Source organism: Phyllobates terribilis, unplaced genomic scaffold (assembly GCF_046119375.1).
Source record: "Phyllobates terribilis strain yellow unplaced genomic scaffold, ASM4611937v1 Scaffold_279__1_contigs__length_2497574, whole genome shotgun sequence".
In the NCBI taxonomy this organism is placed as follows: domain Eukaryota; kingdom Metazoa; phylum Chordata; class Amphibia; order Anura; family Dendrobatidae; genus Phyllobates; species Phyllobates terribilis.
Window position 1 is genome coordinate 2282400 of NW_027363039.1, and position 17222 is coordinate 2299621.

The following is a 17222-nucleotide window of genomic DNA, read 5'->3' on the forward strand; positions in this document are numbered from 1 at the left end:
TCAGATCTGAAATTGGTTGGGGCAAGCGGGTAAAGGTCATCATTCCCTTGTCATCCAGGTCCTCAATGCTGGTTACATCTGGGAGGTCCGTGTACAGTAGCACTTGATGTCGGTTAACAGCATCCTCCTTGCTCTCTGATGACTGGCAGGTTTTCCTCATGCAAAATGGGATACAATAAAAGACTAGTTTTAGTAAAACATATATTAACAAGATGCACGCAGCAATATGCAACACTCTTTGGTCAATTCATTATGTTTGTTATACTCTTACCTGAGTTTCCTAATGTCTTCCATTTTAGTCTTTAACCGTATGGTAGAGTCTGGGTCAATATAGTGACAACAGGCTGGGCCTACAACCTGACACACATCCCTCTTTGAGCTGCTGTCAAATAGTCCAGCACTAAAGTATTTTGATTAGCCACTATAATAAGTTGATTCTGCACCGCAACACTAGTATCAATTACTTCCAAAATATTCCAAATCTGGTCATCTAAGTAGTCAGTGACTTCCACTAACTTGTCCCACATTTATGTAACCATAGGGTAGAGGAAGACAGTACTAACTATCTTATCGGGTATACTCATTTGAACTAAATGAGGCCTTCCTGATGGGCGTGGGGTGTTGTCTTTGGCACATTTATAACGTTTATAGATGGTATGAAGAGGGATGGCTCTCATATCTACTTTACTATGGGGAATAAGATAAGTGGCTGAAGTTAGCCGGCCCAACGTACAAGTCCCCCCTACTCCGACTGGGAGACATTTATACACATTATTCCCACAGACCCAATATGTGGCTGATGGCAAATCCCATAAAGCAGAGTGCTGTAATACTAATTTATGTACCAAATCGATAAAAACGGTGTTGTTTGATAACATACACCATGAAGGCATTTGTCCCAGGGGGCTACAATATCCAACATCCGGATTACCACATGTTGGATCACTAGGCTTATATTCAGAAGATTCATTACAAGGGACGCTACCAGATATTTTATAACGTGTCATTGGTACCTTTTATAAACAGATTTGCATATACCCATGAGTGATTATGAATGTTTCTTTCCAATAATGACGGTCTGGGACGGACCGCCAGAAAGGGCATACTAGCGGCTGAAACTGGTGAGTGAGTACATATCCAACAGTCACTGATCTGGTTGTTTTCTAATTGTCTCAATTCTTGTACCAAAATCTGATGGTGAGTAATGAACTTATTATTAAAGTACTCTGTTGTAGGCTATTCCAGGTATTGACTAGTTTAATCATACATATTATCATAAAACATCTCAGCTGTTGGGATTGTCAGGAGCACTTGGTATGGTCCGTCATACAGTGGTTCTAGTCCGTGTTTCCGAACATGTCTCTTCACATACACATAACTCCAGGCCTGAGGGTATGACAACCTTCTGCATCAGCTGAATCTGGAATAGAAGATGATACTAATGCATGGGTGTTAGTTAGTGCTTTGGCAAGCTGAATCACATATTGCACAACATAATCTGTTTCTTCTGATAATTGTTGTGGGGTAAATCTAGCTATAGCTGGTTGTGACCTAAATAGTATCTCATAGGGTGACAGTTTGTGTTTCCCTATGGGGGTGGTGCGTATGTGATATAGTGCAATGGGAAGGAGCTCAGTCCACTGGGCCGTAGTCTCCTGCATCATTTTGGTTCATTGCCCTTTCAGTGTGCCATTCAATCTCTCCACCTTGCCACTTGACTGTGGATGGTAAGGAGTATGTAACGTCACTGTTGATCCGATCATGGTAAGTATTTCTTGATATACACATGAGGAAAAGGCTGGTCCTTGATCACTTTTGATAACTTCTGAGACTCCATACCGGCAAACAACTTCAGAGACCAGCTTCTTGGCGGTAGTCTTGGCAGTCATGTTTGGAACGGCGAATGCTTCTGGCCAACTGGAAAACATATCCACTACCACTAAGCAGTCCATGGGCCCAAGCCGCAATGGCTGGATACAGGAGTCGAGGCAAACAGTACAGTTGTTTCTTCTTCCATAGCCCATCTATCAACTTAGCACCCACCTACTTCCACGACTGGCGTTCTTCTTTAGAGCGTAGAGCGTGTGGAGCGTAGCTTTGTGATTGGAGGGACTGGTTGATGCTCTTCTGCAGGTTGATCCTGGGTTGGCACGGAATTTAGCTGTTTGGCCTGTTGCCGCGTAAGAGCCATGGACATGGATGTCAGAAGAAGAGCTGCTCGCTTAGCATGGAGATCAGCAAGTGCATTACCTCTTGCTTCAGGGGCATCTGGTCGGGTATGAGCTTTTACCTTTACGACAGCCAACTGTCTTGGTAGTTGCACCACTTCCATCAATTGTCTGACGCTTTCAGCATTTTTCACAGAACCTGCAGTCAAAGCTCTGAGCTCTGCTTCCTGTGCTGACATACTGGGAGGTAAGGCTGCAGCCTCTACCAATGTATCTTCAGTTGTGACAGCATATCCTGTATGAAACCTGCCAGAGGTGTCAGCATATCTTGATCCATCTGTATATAACGTAAGTTCTGGATCATCCAAGGGTACTTCCCCCACTAGAACAAGTGGAGTTGACTCCGCAGTAATTTGTTCCGGACAATCATGCAGTGGAGCCTCTTTCCCCTCTCCTTCAGGCGCTGGTAGCAGGGTGGCTGGGTTGATGGTGGTGCACCAGTGTAATTTCACATTTTCTGGCAAAATCAACGAACACTGCAGCCGCAGGTGTGTCTGTGTAGACAGATGTTTAGGTTGTTGTATGGCATGAACCGCTCATAGACAGCTGGGGGAGTCTACCGGATCCAGATGCGCTGAGTAATACCCGACTGGGCACTGCTTTGTACAGTGTCTCTGCTTGAGTACTTCGGCTGCACGCCCTCCTGTCTCAGAGACATACAAATGGAAAGACATTCCAAGGGCAGAGGCTGTCATTATCCTTGACTTTAGTTTCTCAAAGGCTTGTTGCAGCTGTTCTTGGTGGTCCTTGTTGTTTACATCAGCCAGAGTGTCTTCTTTTAATGCATCATAGAGGGGCGGCTGCGTGAGACGTGAGGCGTCTGGGATCCATTGTCTGCAGTATGTACATAGTCCGAGGAACCGTTGCAGCTCTATGGAATCTTTTGTGAATGGTAGTGCGTAGATGACCGTCTTCCTTTCTTCTGTGAGATGTCTGGCACCCTGAGTAAGGCAATGGCCCAAGAAGACCACTTGACCGAGGCAAAACTGAAGTTTCGAGGCTGAGACTCGACAATTCAGTTTTGCTAGATGCTTGAGGAGACTAACACTGGCCCTGATGGACATTTGCTCCGTGTAAATGTAATATGTAAATGCAAACAGAAACTGACAGTCTTTGTGTAGTGGAATACTAATAAAAACAAAAACGTTTGCTAAATCAATTACTGTAAACCAGACAACGTGTATGTGCATCTATTAGAAACTTAAAGATACATGACCAGCTAGAGAATTAGTTTACATCACCATATTTTAGCCCTAATGTCAAAGTGGACATAAATATGTGCTGTTGAGGGTAGTGGATCGATCAGCCAACTTATCACACACTGATCATGATGATCTTCCTCATACACACTCTGGGTGTAGTGTGTATTGCTGCCTGTATTTCGGGTGTGCCAAGATGGCTACCACCAGAAGGAAGCATACTACAGGAAGGGTGCACCAAGATGGCCACCACCAAAGGGACATGTGGTCAGAGGCTGGAGGTGATGCAATGGGTGTAGCAACATGGCCGCTACAGGAACGGTTGGAACTTTGGGCGGACATAGGTATAACAGATGAGGATGGGGCACTAGAAGTGGCTTGGGTAGTAGCGAGGGGAGTGCGTGACATGCAACACAATAATCTACTGACAATGGATTCTGCTGGCCACAATTAGAACATTCCCAACAATTCATTACTCCGCCATTATCGGAGAGCAGTATCTTTGTAATACACATAACATAGCGTCGTCTTTCCCTTATTGTCTGCATTTTCTTTCTCCATTCACCTCTTCTTTTTTTTTTCTGCTCTGTATCAAGCCAAGGACGTTTTGCTATGCTAGCAGCTGTAACTGGGTGCTTATCTTGCAGCGCGCATATTTCAGTTAACCATTTAAGTTTCTCCACATATCTACATACTTTTCCCTTCTGTCAACAAACTCAGCGCAACCTTCAGCGCAACTTTTCCCTCACATGCATTCACTTTTCAACATTCCATTATCTTCCTTGCTGCATTTAACATCTTGTACTGTAATCTTACACAATGATATTACTCTTTTTTCTCTACATGTATAACAAACTGACATGATAGCTGTCCTGCTCTTGTAGCTATCTCCTTTCCTTCTCTTAATGGACCATGGTCACGGATGTAATCATTAGATGCAGCTTGTATTGTAGGTCCCCCAATACGACATATCTCTGCAGCTAGCCCCCACCCATGCTGCAGTTTCGCATTTGCTGCGTTTACAATGATCCCAACCTGCTGTTGTGGTATACTCCCCATACCTGTTCTCAGTATAGTAGAGAATTATGAAGGACCATTCAGTAAAACAGACGCCACCTCCTCATACTAGCGTCCATGTTCTATTTTCCCCAGTTTGGGAGAGGGTGAATAGGGAAGAGTTCAGAGGACGGACCCTGGGTCCCTCTGAATGTAATATGATGGTAGGGGCAGGTGGGGGTAGTAATTCATAATACCCCCCATCAGCGTTAAGTAATGGGCAGGTTGGTGCTACAACACCAGGTTTACGTGCATGCTTCACAATTATAGCACGTCCTGCGCCATCCTGGATTAGTGACCCAACACACATTACAGAGCCAACCATCTGGGTTATATGATGGTTGCTGGCTCCCAGTGGGAAGTGCAGGGTCTTTAATCTCATAAGGTATAAGTTGCTCGCTCAGTTTCCGGATTCAGGGGCTGGGGTACTGATACATTTGTGGCAGATGCTTCTTTAGGGGCTCTAGATTTGGATTGTGGACACATAATTTGGGAAGGGGGACCTACTTCCTTCTGTACTTTTTCAACATATCCTTCATCACAAATCTCATATGCCACTTTCCTAAAGTTTTCAGCATCTTCCAACAATCCACAGCAGTCAACTAATCTACCCCTTTGCTGCCGGATGCCTTCATCCCACAACACAGGCTGAAGCCTCCCCTCCACAGGAAAATTTAACACCTTAAACACTTTTGGCGCGTGCTTAAATGATCTTTTCCCTTTTCGACTGATCATGATATTCATCACATCCTCCTTCTCCTGCGGGGGAGACAAATTCTTTCTGCTCCACGGAAACATTGATTATTCACTACAACTGACAAAAAAGATCCTTAATTTGTGCACAGCGGAGTCTGGCCAGAGCTCCCAGCAGTTCCACTACTAACTCACCCCTCCCGTCGGAGGAATTCTTTCACACAACAAATGAAAGGAGGAGCACTTCTGCAGCTTTGCAGCGCTCCGGACACTCGATATACGTATATCTACTTGCGTGTCCTACCCAATCTTCGATCACCTGCCGCGACTGAAACTAACAATGTTCAGTCTCTCCTAAGGATTTTTGTCAGAAGCTGAGATACACACAATATTCACTTGTCAATCCGAGGTGATACTGCTTTGAAGTTAAATAATATCAGACCCCTAATGGGACTACACCCCTTATAGTCTCACCTTTGACTATATCCAACCAGGACGTCCAGAGATACTGCAAACCACAAACCACGTGGAAACCACGCCAAACGGTCAGTGTCACTAGCAAAGAACTTGTGCACTTACCGTGGCTTTTTGTGGGGGATGATCAGTCCTAATTCCAGTGGGGGAGGCTGAAGGCAGGTCTCTCTTTGTGGACGTCCAGAGGTGGAGGGGCGTCCCTGGTTAGGGATCCGAGTCACGGCACCAACTGTTAAGGGAGGGCAATAACCCTTCACGGTTGACCAAGTGAGTGTCAAATTATTATGTTGATTGCGCACTCCACAGAAAACCAAACGGAGGCAATGCGTGCTGTGTATTGGGAGGATTCAAAGAATCTCTCATCCCGTTTATTTTGCTTAGCATTTTATATTGTTTTGAGTATATCAAATAGCCAATCAACTCTACAGCCATACCACAATACTATAGGCTAACTGATGTTAGTACAATTATTACGGAAAACACATATATGGTCATATTATCATTGTTAGTTTGAAGCACTATGGAAATTTTACAAGGTCAAACCTGGCCTAAACAAGTTAGATAACAGAGTGTCTGACAAAATGTTCTCTTGAGAAAAGGTTAGTGTGAGATAAGTTCCATGGGAAGAGAAAGAAAGAATGTATGTTATGCAAGGAGTGATAATAACATGATTTTAAAGCAGACAAAATGGAGTTGCTCTAGCATAAGTATCAATATGTCCTTTACACTATAATATAGTGAATATTATCAGAAAACATTTACCTATGTTATACACTGACAAGGATCTAGCCACAAGAAAGACAACTGACACGTGGATGACAAACACCAAAGGTTTCATTGAATGTGGGAGAAATAAATGTGGTTTGTGCAAGTCTGTGCACAAAGCAAAAATGTCTGCATCTACTAACCATAATAAATCCTATAATATCCGACATCTCATTAGTTGTAGCTCCACATGTCATTGACACCATACAATGTGAAGCTTGTCTGCTGCAATATGTGGGGGGCACGGTCAGACCCTTACGTCACCGCATTGGGGGACACGTTAGGGACGTTCTTGGCCCCACAACACGTAATACATCTGCAGCATCACATCTCATACAACACAATAGGGATTAATCCCTTTACAGTTGTGGGTATTGAATATGTCACCAGACCAGCTAAGAGAGATTGGTATAAAAAGTACACCCCAGAGAAGCCTTGTGGATTCTGGAATTGGACTCCAGATTCCCCAGTGGTATGAATCTTCGTTCAGACCTTGTATTAATTTACTGAATTGTGTTTTTTTTCTTTTTTCCTTTCTTTTTTATAGTAATTATACATAATATACACATTATAGATGCAGACACTTCATTCATGTATTGCACGGATGCTTTTTGTTGTGGACATATGATCATCCATAGGGTTAATTTAGACATACTTGCACATGTCCATTTGGGGCTGGGGGTCTCCGATGTGCATTAGACACTATTATGTGTATAAGAAGCCGGTTACTGGTTATTTATTATGTCATGTAGAAGAACTGAACACAAATGCCAGGTAGAAACGCAGAGATGTTTTGCTCCTATCTGTTTTTTAATGTTTTTATTTTAATTTGGATTGTTCAATAAAAGTTTTTGGTTTTATTCACACTGGAAAACAAGTGCTGGATTATCAGTAACTTTCTTTGTCCCATTCATTCCTTCCCAACTGTGATTTTTCATCCAAGCATTGAGAGATGAGCTGAATGCAGACAATTTTTTCTATAGAGGAATGGCAGACATGGGTGTTGTCCACATAGAAAGCCTCTCCTAAATCCCATACACAAAAAAGCCGCCCTACAATCTGCCAGGACACATGCGGAAACATATGAAGCCTCCTGGGACTTTATACTCTGGAGTGATCAGACCAAGATAAAGGGTTTTTTGGAACTGATGGCTTCAAAACTTTATAACATTGAAGAGGTGAGGAATACAATGAGAATGCATGGTGTCTACAGTGAGACCTGGTGGTGGCCGTGTCCTTATGTGCGGCTGCATGAGGAGCTACATTTCATTGATGGTATCTTGAATTCACAGATGTTCTGCTCTGTAGTGACAGAAAAGATGCTGCCATCACTCTGTTCCCTTGGTAGGCCACTGTTACATTTCTGAAGAACAGGGTGACAGTGATTCTGTGGCCAAGTGTCTCCTGATCTGAACGCAACCAAACACCTATGGGGAATTCTGAAGAGACAAGTTGTCATCGCTCCATCCAGCATCCAGGCTCTAAGAGCTCGTTATTGAAAAAGAGATAAAAGATAGATATAGTATTGTCACTAACTTGTTCATTCCAGGCCTAGAAAACTTGGTGCCGTCCTTTAAAATTATCTCGGCCATACAAAATAATAGATGTAGTAGCTTTTGATGTGGGGTGTACTCATTTTTGCATCAACTAATTTGAGTAAAACTGAAGATTTTGTAATGAGAGTTATATTATTACTTTCATGTTTTGATTACAAAAAAATGTTCTATGAAACTTAGTGTTGGCAAAATTTTAGAAATTGATCTTGTGTTCAGTGAGCTATTAAATAAAATCTTACTCATCAAAGGGGGTGTACTCATTTAGGCTGAACAATGTTTATTAAACTTTATAAAACACAGTGAACATAATTACACTTTCTTTCCCATATGACTTCTCTCATGTTTTACAAGGCGTGATTTATGTATAAAAGATTTCCCACATTCTGAACATGAATACGGCTTCTCTCCTGTGTGAATTCTGTGATGTCTAACAAGATCTGATTTATTTGCAAAGCATCTTCCACATGCTAAACATGAAAAAAGTTTTTCTCCTGTGTGAATTCTGTGATGTTTAACAAGATCCAATTTATATATAAAACATTTCCCACATTCTGAACAAGAAAATGGCTATTCTCCTGTATGAATTCTGTTATGTGCAGCAAGAATTGATTTACGCATAAAAGATTTCCCGCATTCTGAACATGAATACGGCTTCTCTCCTGTGTGAATTCTGTGATGTTTAACAAGATCTGATTTATAACTAAAACACTTCCCACATTCTGAGCATGAAGATAGCGACTTTCCAGTATGAATTCTCTGATGTGTTATAAGACTCCCTTTATTTGTGAAGGAATTCTCACATAGTGAACATGAAAATGTTTTTTCTCCTGTGTGATTTCTCTGATGTCTAATAAGATTCCCTTTATTTGTAAAGCATTTCCCACATTCTGAACACGAATATGGCTTCTCTCCTGTGTGAATTCGCTGATGTGGAATAAGACTCCTTTTATCTGTAAAGGACTTCTCACATTCTGAACATGAATACGGCTTCTCTCCTGTGTGAGTTCTCTGATGTCTAACAAGATCTGATTTACCTGTAAAGCATTTTCCACAATGTAAACATGAAAACGGTTTCTCCCCGGTGTGAATTCTTTGATGTATAACAAGCTCTGATTTACTTTTAAAACATTTCGCACATTCTGAACAAGAAAATGGCTTTTCTCCTGCATGAATTCTCTTATGAGCAGAAAGATTTGATTTAAGCATAAAAGATTTCCCGCATTCTGAACATGAATACGGCTGCTCTCCTGTGTGAATTTTCTCGTGTATCACAAGTTTTGATTTCTCTGTAAAGCATTTCCCACATTCTGGACATGAATACGGCTTTTCTCCTGTGTGAATTCTGTGATGTTTAACAAGATCTGATTTATAACTAAAACACTTCCCACATTCTGAACATGAATATGGCTTCTCTCCTGTGTGAATTTGCTGATGTGGAATAAGATTCCCTTTATCTGTAAAGGACTTCCCACATTCTGAACATGAATACGGCTTCTCTCCTGTGTGAATTTTCTGATGTGTAATAAGACTCCCTTTAAATGTAAAGCATTTCCCACATTCTGAACAGGAATATGGCTTCTCTCCTGTGTGAGTTTTCTGGTGTCTAATAAGAGTCCTTTTATCTGAAAAGCATTTCCCACATTCTGAACATGAATATGGCTTTTCTCCTGTGTGAATTCTCTGATGTATAATAAGACTTCCTTTACCTGTGAAGGACTTTCCACATTTTGAACATGCATACGGCTTTTCTCCTGTGTGAATTTTCTGATGTATAACAAGCAGTGATTTATCTGGAAAGCACCTTCTACATTGTAAACATGAAAAAGGTTTTTCCCCTGTGTGAATTCTTTGATGTTTAACAAGGTCTGATTTACTTCTACAACATTTCCCACATTCTGAACATGAAAATGTCTTCTCTCCTGTATGAATTCTCTGATGTCTAATAAGATCCCCTTTCTGTTTGAAGGACTTCCCACATTCCGAACATGAAAATGGCTTTTCTCCTGTGTGAATTCTTTGATGTTTAACAAGGTCTGATTTACTTCCAAAACATTTCCCACATTCCGAACATGAATATGGCTTCTCTCCTGTGTGAATTCTCTGATGTGTAATAAGATCCCCTTTATGTTTAAAGGACTTCCCACATTCCGAACATGAAAATGGCTTTTCTCCGGTGTGAATTCTCTCATGTATAACAAATCTTGATTTATATGTAAAGCATTTCCCACATTCTGAACAGGAGTATGGCTTTTTTCCTTTGTGTTTTATGTGTGTTAAAAAATCTGAGCTTTTTGTAAATTGCTTGTCACACTGAAATCTTGAATCCACTTTGCCTCCTGGACTTTTGGTAATAATGCGAGATTGCTCAGGAGATGATTCCTCATGATTAGGAGGATTATAAGAAAGTGAAGTGCTGTGAAGTCCAGGAGGTGCAGGAAGGGTGATGAGGTTTTCTCCATTAGAGTGCTTCATGAGATCTTCTTTTTTATAATTTAGTGATGAACTGTTATTCTCACAAGGATTTCCTATCAGGATGAAAGATAAATTAGATATGATTTTTTTCTTCAACACAAAAGAGATTTCTCAATGTATTTTCTGGATCTCACAATGAAGACCCTCGTCAGTGAAAGTACCGGTAATAAGGAGGACAACTACATGCCATAACATTAACACAATGACGGGTAAAGTGAATGACACTTATAAACTGGTGACATTGGCACAAGTCAGGGGTGGCAGAGATTAGGCAGCAAATAGTTCTTAAAGTGGTAATTACTGATGACAGGTTCCCTTAATGTACCTCCAGTGCCATTTCACTCTCTCAAGCTTCGTATCTTGCCCTTAGTATAGAAAAGTGTCCACGTAATTAAAGAAGATGTCAACTACTATTAAAAATGCCCCCAATGTAATTAACCCGTTGAGAGATTTTTTTAAATTACCTAGCTTTGTCTTTATTGGCTGCGAGCGGCGCTATCGCTGGCCACTCGCCGGCATCACGCGACCCCCGGCCTCAGCCGGCTCTTGCTTCCCCTGATGTCACGTCAAGTGAGGCGTGACTCGGTGATGCGATCCCCGCGGTGGACGCCGGGCTGTGGGTGGGGTTTCACCGTGCGTCACACCCAGCATCCACCGCGCACTTTCCCAATGAATGCAAGGTAATTGTGATTCACAAAATGTTATACAATTGAACGGTGAAAAAAAAAAAAATTACATTTTTACCACTATAATATTATTTTAGCCCCAGATTTTACATTTTCACAAGGGAAAATGGGTAAAAATGACCACATAATTTGTTATACAATTTCTGCTGAAAGGGGCAATACCCCATATGTGGCTGTACTGTATTGCTTAGCCACATGGCGAGACTCGGGAGGGAAGGAGCGCTATTTGACTCTTGGAGAACAAACTTTAGTAGAACACTTTGCAGACTCCATATACAGAGCCCCTAAGTGGCAGAAGAGCAGAATCCCCCCTCAATTGACACCAGTTTGGAAATTACACCCCTATGGAAATGTATCTACAGGTGTAGTGATGAATTTGACTCCATGGGTGCTTTCCAGAAACGAGCAGTAATGGATGTTGTGAAGTGAAAATGCAAATATTCCCTTATAGTGGTCAGTACATTGTAGTGTCCGGTACATTGTAGTGCCCTTACGTTGTAGCGCCCAGTACATGATTCCCAGCTAGTGCTTTCTGGAGAAATTTTTTGGCTCTCCCCGCTACAGTAATGCCAAACATGTGGATGGTAACTGCACACGGTGGGGCCCAGGAGGAGGGGGCATTTGGATTTGGGAGCGCAGATGTCACTGGATTTCTTTAAGTGGGAGCCAAGTCACTTTCCAGAGCCTTTGCGCTACCAGTAATATGGACACCCCCTATATTACTGTTTACAGATGATGAACCTGAGTGGGGACTTGATTTTTGTGGGTTGAGTAGAAGCTCTTAATGGTGGCATTTTGGGGTACAGAACATTTTGGATCATATTTATCCTGTGCTGTACGCTGAACACTTACAGTGGGTACGGGAAGTATTCAGACCCCTTTACATTTTTCACTCTTTGTTTCATTGCAGCCATTTGGTAAATTCTAAAAAGTTCATTTATTTTTCTCATTAAAGTACACTCTGCACACCATCTTGACTGAAAAAAAGCAGAAATGCAGACAAATTTGCAAATTTATTAAAAAAGAAAAACTGAAATATCACATGGTCATAAGTATTCAGACCCTTTGCTCAGACACTCATATTTAATTCACATGCTGTCCATTTCCTTTTGATCCTCCTTGAGATGGTTCTACTCCTTCATTGGAGTCCAGCTGTGTTTAATGAAACTCATAGGACTTGATTTGGAAAGACACACACCTGTCTATATAAGACCTCACAGCTCACAGTGCATGTCAGACCAAATGAGAATCATGAGCTCAAAGGAACTGCCCAAGGAGCTCAGACACAGAATTGTGGCAAGGCACAGATCTGGCCAAGGTTACAAAAGAATTTCTGCATTACTCAAGGTTCCTAAGAGCACAGTGGCCTTCATAATCCTTAAATGGAAGAAGTTTGGGACCACCAGAAGTCTTCCTAGACCTGGCCGTCCAGCCAAACTGAGCAATCGTGGGAGAAGAGCCTTGGTAGGAGAGGTAAAGAAAAACCCCAAGATCACTGTGGCTGAGCTCCAGCGATGCAGTAGGGAGATGGGAGAAAACTCACAAAAGTCAACGATCACTGCAGCCCTCCACCAGTCGGGCCTTTATAGCAGAGTGGCCAGATGGAAGCCTCTACTCAGTGCAAGACATGAAAGCCCGCATAAAGTTTGTTCAAAAACACATGAAGGACTCACAGACTATGAGAAATAAGATTCTCTGGTCTGATGAGACGAAGATAGAACTTTTGGTGATAATTCTAAGCGGTATGTGTGGAGAAAACCAGGCACTGCTCATGACCCGCCCAATACAATCCCTACAGTGAAACATGGTGGTGGCAGCATCATGCTATGGGGGTATTTTTCAGCTGCAGGGACAGGATGACTGGTTGCAATTGAAGGAAACATGAATGCAGCCAAGTACAGAGATATCCTGGATGAAAACCTCTTCCAGAGTGCTCTGGACCTCAGACTTGGCCGAAGGTTCACCTTCCAACAAGACAGTGACCCTAAGCACACAGCTAAAATGACAAAGGAGTGGCTTCAGAACAACTCTGTGGCCATTCTTGACTGGCCCAGCAAGAGCCCTGACCTAAACCCAATTGAGCATCTCTGGAGAGACCTGAAAATGTCTGTCCACCAACGTTCACCATCCAACCTGACGGAACTGGAGAGGATCTGCAAGGAAGAATGGCAGAGGATCCCCAAATCCAGGGGTGAAAAACTTGTTGCATCATTCCCTAGAAGACTCATGGCTGTACTAGCTCAAAAGGGGCTTCTACTCAACACTGAGCAAAGGGTCTGAATACTTATGACCATGTGATATTTCAGTTTTTCTTTTTTAATAAATTTGCAAAAATGTCTACATTTCTTGTTTTTTTTTCAGTCAAGATGGGGTGCAGCGTGTACTTTAATGAGAAAAAAATGAACATTTTAGAACTTACCGAATAGCTGCAATAAAACAAAGAGTGAAAAATTTAAAAGGGTAAGAATACTTTCCGTACCCACTGTACATCGGGGTTTCCATCTAAATCTACAAAATACATGATTCAGATGACACCCCCGAGGGATCCATTCAGAATAATGAGGCAGCAGAGTTACACCGGACTCCGTCTAGCCTCTGGTCGACTGCGCTTTTATGCACACTGAAAAAGATGGACATCACTGGATCATAGGCCAGACGGCATCCACAGCGCCTCATTATACGGAATCTTCCCCCGGGGTTCTGTCCGAATCGCAAGCTCAGTCATTTATATGGCAACATGAGACTTGTGTAAGAATAATATGGAAGTAAAAGATGGAAGTAATATTAAAAAACACAATTAGGAAAATTAAAAATGTGCTTATTAAATCATTAAGAAGAGGTGTGAATGCGGCCCAGTTATTCATCGGTGCGCAACCGGACTCTGTACAAGAGCAGCCGCGCCATCACCGGACGCTTCTGCTGTGATGTGGACGGCGGATAAAGCTTCACTGCACCGGAGACTTCATACAATATCACACACCGGTCATCGTCAGGCGCCGCTAATCATAGTCACATGCCAATCATCATCATCACACGCCGCTAATCATAGTCACAAGCCAATCATCATCGTCATACGCCAGTCATCATCATCACACGTCACTAATCATAGTCACATGCCAATCATCATCGTCATACGCCAGTCATCATCATCACACGCCACTAATCATATTCACATGCCAATCATCATCATGCGCCAGTCATCATCATCACACGCCGCTAATCATAGTCACATGCCAATCATCATCGTCATACGCCAGTCATCATCATCACACGTCACTAATCATAGTCACATGCCAATCATCATCGTCATATGCCAGTCATCATCATCACACGCCACTAATCATAGTCACATGCCAGTCATCATCGTCATACGCCAATCATCATCGTCATACGCCGGTCATTATTACATACCTGTGGAAACATCTACAGGAATCTCCTCCTTCACGTCACTCACACACGGCTGATCCCCCCTCGTCATCGCTTCTTCTTCTGTCTCGTCCTTCACTTTATTCTTAGTCGGATCTTCCTCCTGATATATCAGATGTAACAATCAGCACAATACAAGAAACCACCAAAATCTGTGACATCTATGACCTCGATCAGAAATGTCCCCCATATACAGATCCGGTACAGGGCTCAGCACCGTCTACCTGATGACTCTCCGGGATGTTGTGATTCTCCTCTGGACAGTCCTGGGGATACAGAGGACGGGGACATCTCTCTGGTGGATTTCGTTCCATGAGTCCATCTATAGGAAACACAAAGTGACAGAATACAGTGACATGTAAAAGTTTGGGCACCAATGGTCAAAATTACTGTTATTGTGAACAGTTAAGTTGAAGATGAAATAATCTCTAAACGGCCTAAAGTTACAGATGACATTTCCTTTGTATTTTAGGCAAAACAATAAATAATAAATTATATATATTTTTATCTTTTACATTTAAAAAAAAATTCAATAAGGGAAAATGGGCAAATGCAAAAGTTTTGGCACCCGGCAAGGTTAGTAGCTAGTAGCGCCCCCTTTTGAAAGTATCCCAGCTTGTAAATGCTTTTTGTAGCCAGACAATAGTCTTTCAATTCTTGTTTGAGGGATTCTCATTCTTTCATTCTTCTTTGGAGAATTCTTCCAGTTCTGTGAGATTCCTGGGGCGTCTTGCATCGTCTGCTATTTTGAGGTCTAGCCACAGATTTTCAATGATGTTCAAATCAGGGGACTATGAGGGCCATTGTAAAACCTTCAGCTTGTGCCTTTTGACGTGTGTTTAGTATCATTATCATTTGCCATCCTCTTTTCACCTCCAGCTTTTTTGCAGATGGTGTTATGTTTGTATCAAGAATTTGCTGAAATTTCATGGAATCCATTCTTCCCTCTACCCGTTCCCTGTGCCATTGGCTGCAACACAACCCCAAAGCATGATTGATCCACCACCATGCTTAATGGTTGGCGAGATGTTCTTTTCCTAAAATTCTGTGCCCTTTTTTCTCCACACAACTTTGATCATTGCTCTATTTTAACCTCATCGGTCCACAAGACTTGTTTCCAAAATGCATCAGACCTTTTTAGATGTTCTTTTGCACTTCTGAATCTGAATTTCATGGTGAGGTCGCAGGAGAGGTTTTCTTCTGATGACTCTTCCATGAAGGCCATTTTTGTGCAGGTGTCTCTGAAGAGTATTACAATGTACAGGTACAGGTACAGAAACGCCTCAGTAACATTAAAATAAACAAATCACCAGGACCTGATGGCATACACCCACGGGTACTAAGGGAACTAAGTAATGTGATAGACAGACCGTTATATCTTATATTTAAGGACTCTGTTGAGACTGGGTCTGTACCACTTGATTGGCGACAGGCGAATGTAGTGCCAATATTCAAAAAGGGAGCAAAAAGTGACGCCGGAAACTGTCGGCCGGTGAGTCTGACGTCCGTTGTGGGCAAAATTTTTGAAAGCTTCATTAAAGAGGCAATTACGGAGCATCTTGATGCTAATAATCTTTTAATCCCGAACCAACATGGTTTCGTGAGGAATCGCTCCTGCCAAACAAACCTGATTGACTTCTACGAGGAGGTTAGCTCTCGAGTAGATCAGGGGGAACCAGTGGATGTCGTGTATCTCGACTTCTCAAAAGCATTCGATAGCGTGCCACATAATAGGTTGGTATACAAAATGAGAATGATGGGGCTGGGGGAAAATGTCTGTAAGTGGGTAGCAAACTGGCTAAGGGATAGAAGGCAGAGGGTGGTTATAAATGGAATATACTCAGATTGGGTAAGCGTCACTAGTGGGGTACCACAGGGGTCTGTACTAGGCCCAATGTTATTTAATATCTTTATTAACGACATAGTCAACGGGATAAATAGTAAAATATCAATATTTGCAGATGACACAAAGTTATGTAAAACAATTAATACAAAAGAGGACAGTGCAGACCTACAGAGGGATTTGGATAAGCTGGGTAGGTGGAGCATTAAATGGCAAATGAGGTTTAACGAGGAGAAATGTAAGGTCATACATATGGGAAGGAGAAATGGAAGTCACCAGTACTCACTGAATGGGAAATCATTGGGGAATTCAGAGATGGAGAAGGACTTGGGCATCTTGATTGATAGCAAACTAAATTGTAGTGCCCAAAGTCAGGCCGCTGCTGTAAGGGCAAACAGGGTAATGGGATGTATCAGAAGAGGTATAGCTGCAAAGGATGAGAACATTGTTCTTCCACTGTACAAAGCACTGGTCAGACCACACTTGGAATACTGTGCTCAGTTATGGGCCCCAATATATAGAAAGGATATAAATGAGTTTGAAAAGGTACAAAGGAGGGCAACAAAATTAATAAAGGGAATGGAGGGACTGCAATACCCAGAGAGGTTGGCAAAACTAGGACTATTCAGCCTGGAAAAGAGAAGGTTGAGGGGGGACATAATAAATGTGTACAAATATGTTAGGGGACAGTATAGAGATCTTGCCCGGGATTTGTTCAAAAGGAGGGATATTACGGTAACAAGAGGGCACTCACTAAGACTGGAAGAGAAAAGGTTTCAGCACCAGCATAGGAAGGGGTTCTTTACGGTAAGAGCAGTGAGAAT

At 42.2% G+C, this 17222-nt stretch overlaps 1 protein-coding gene and 1 pseudogene; both read right to left on the reverse strand.

Moving 5' to 3' along the window:
• LOC141220281 (uncharacterized) overlaps window positions 1–17222 on the reverse strand; it is a 131449-nt gene that overhangs the window by 36855 nt on the left and 77372 nt on the right.
• Window positions 8187–17222, reverse strand: part of LOC141220285 (uncharacterized) — a 65799-nt pseudogene continuing 56763 nt past the window's right edge.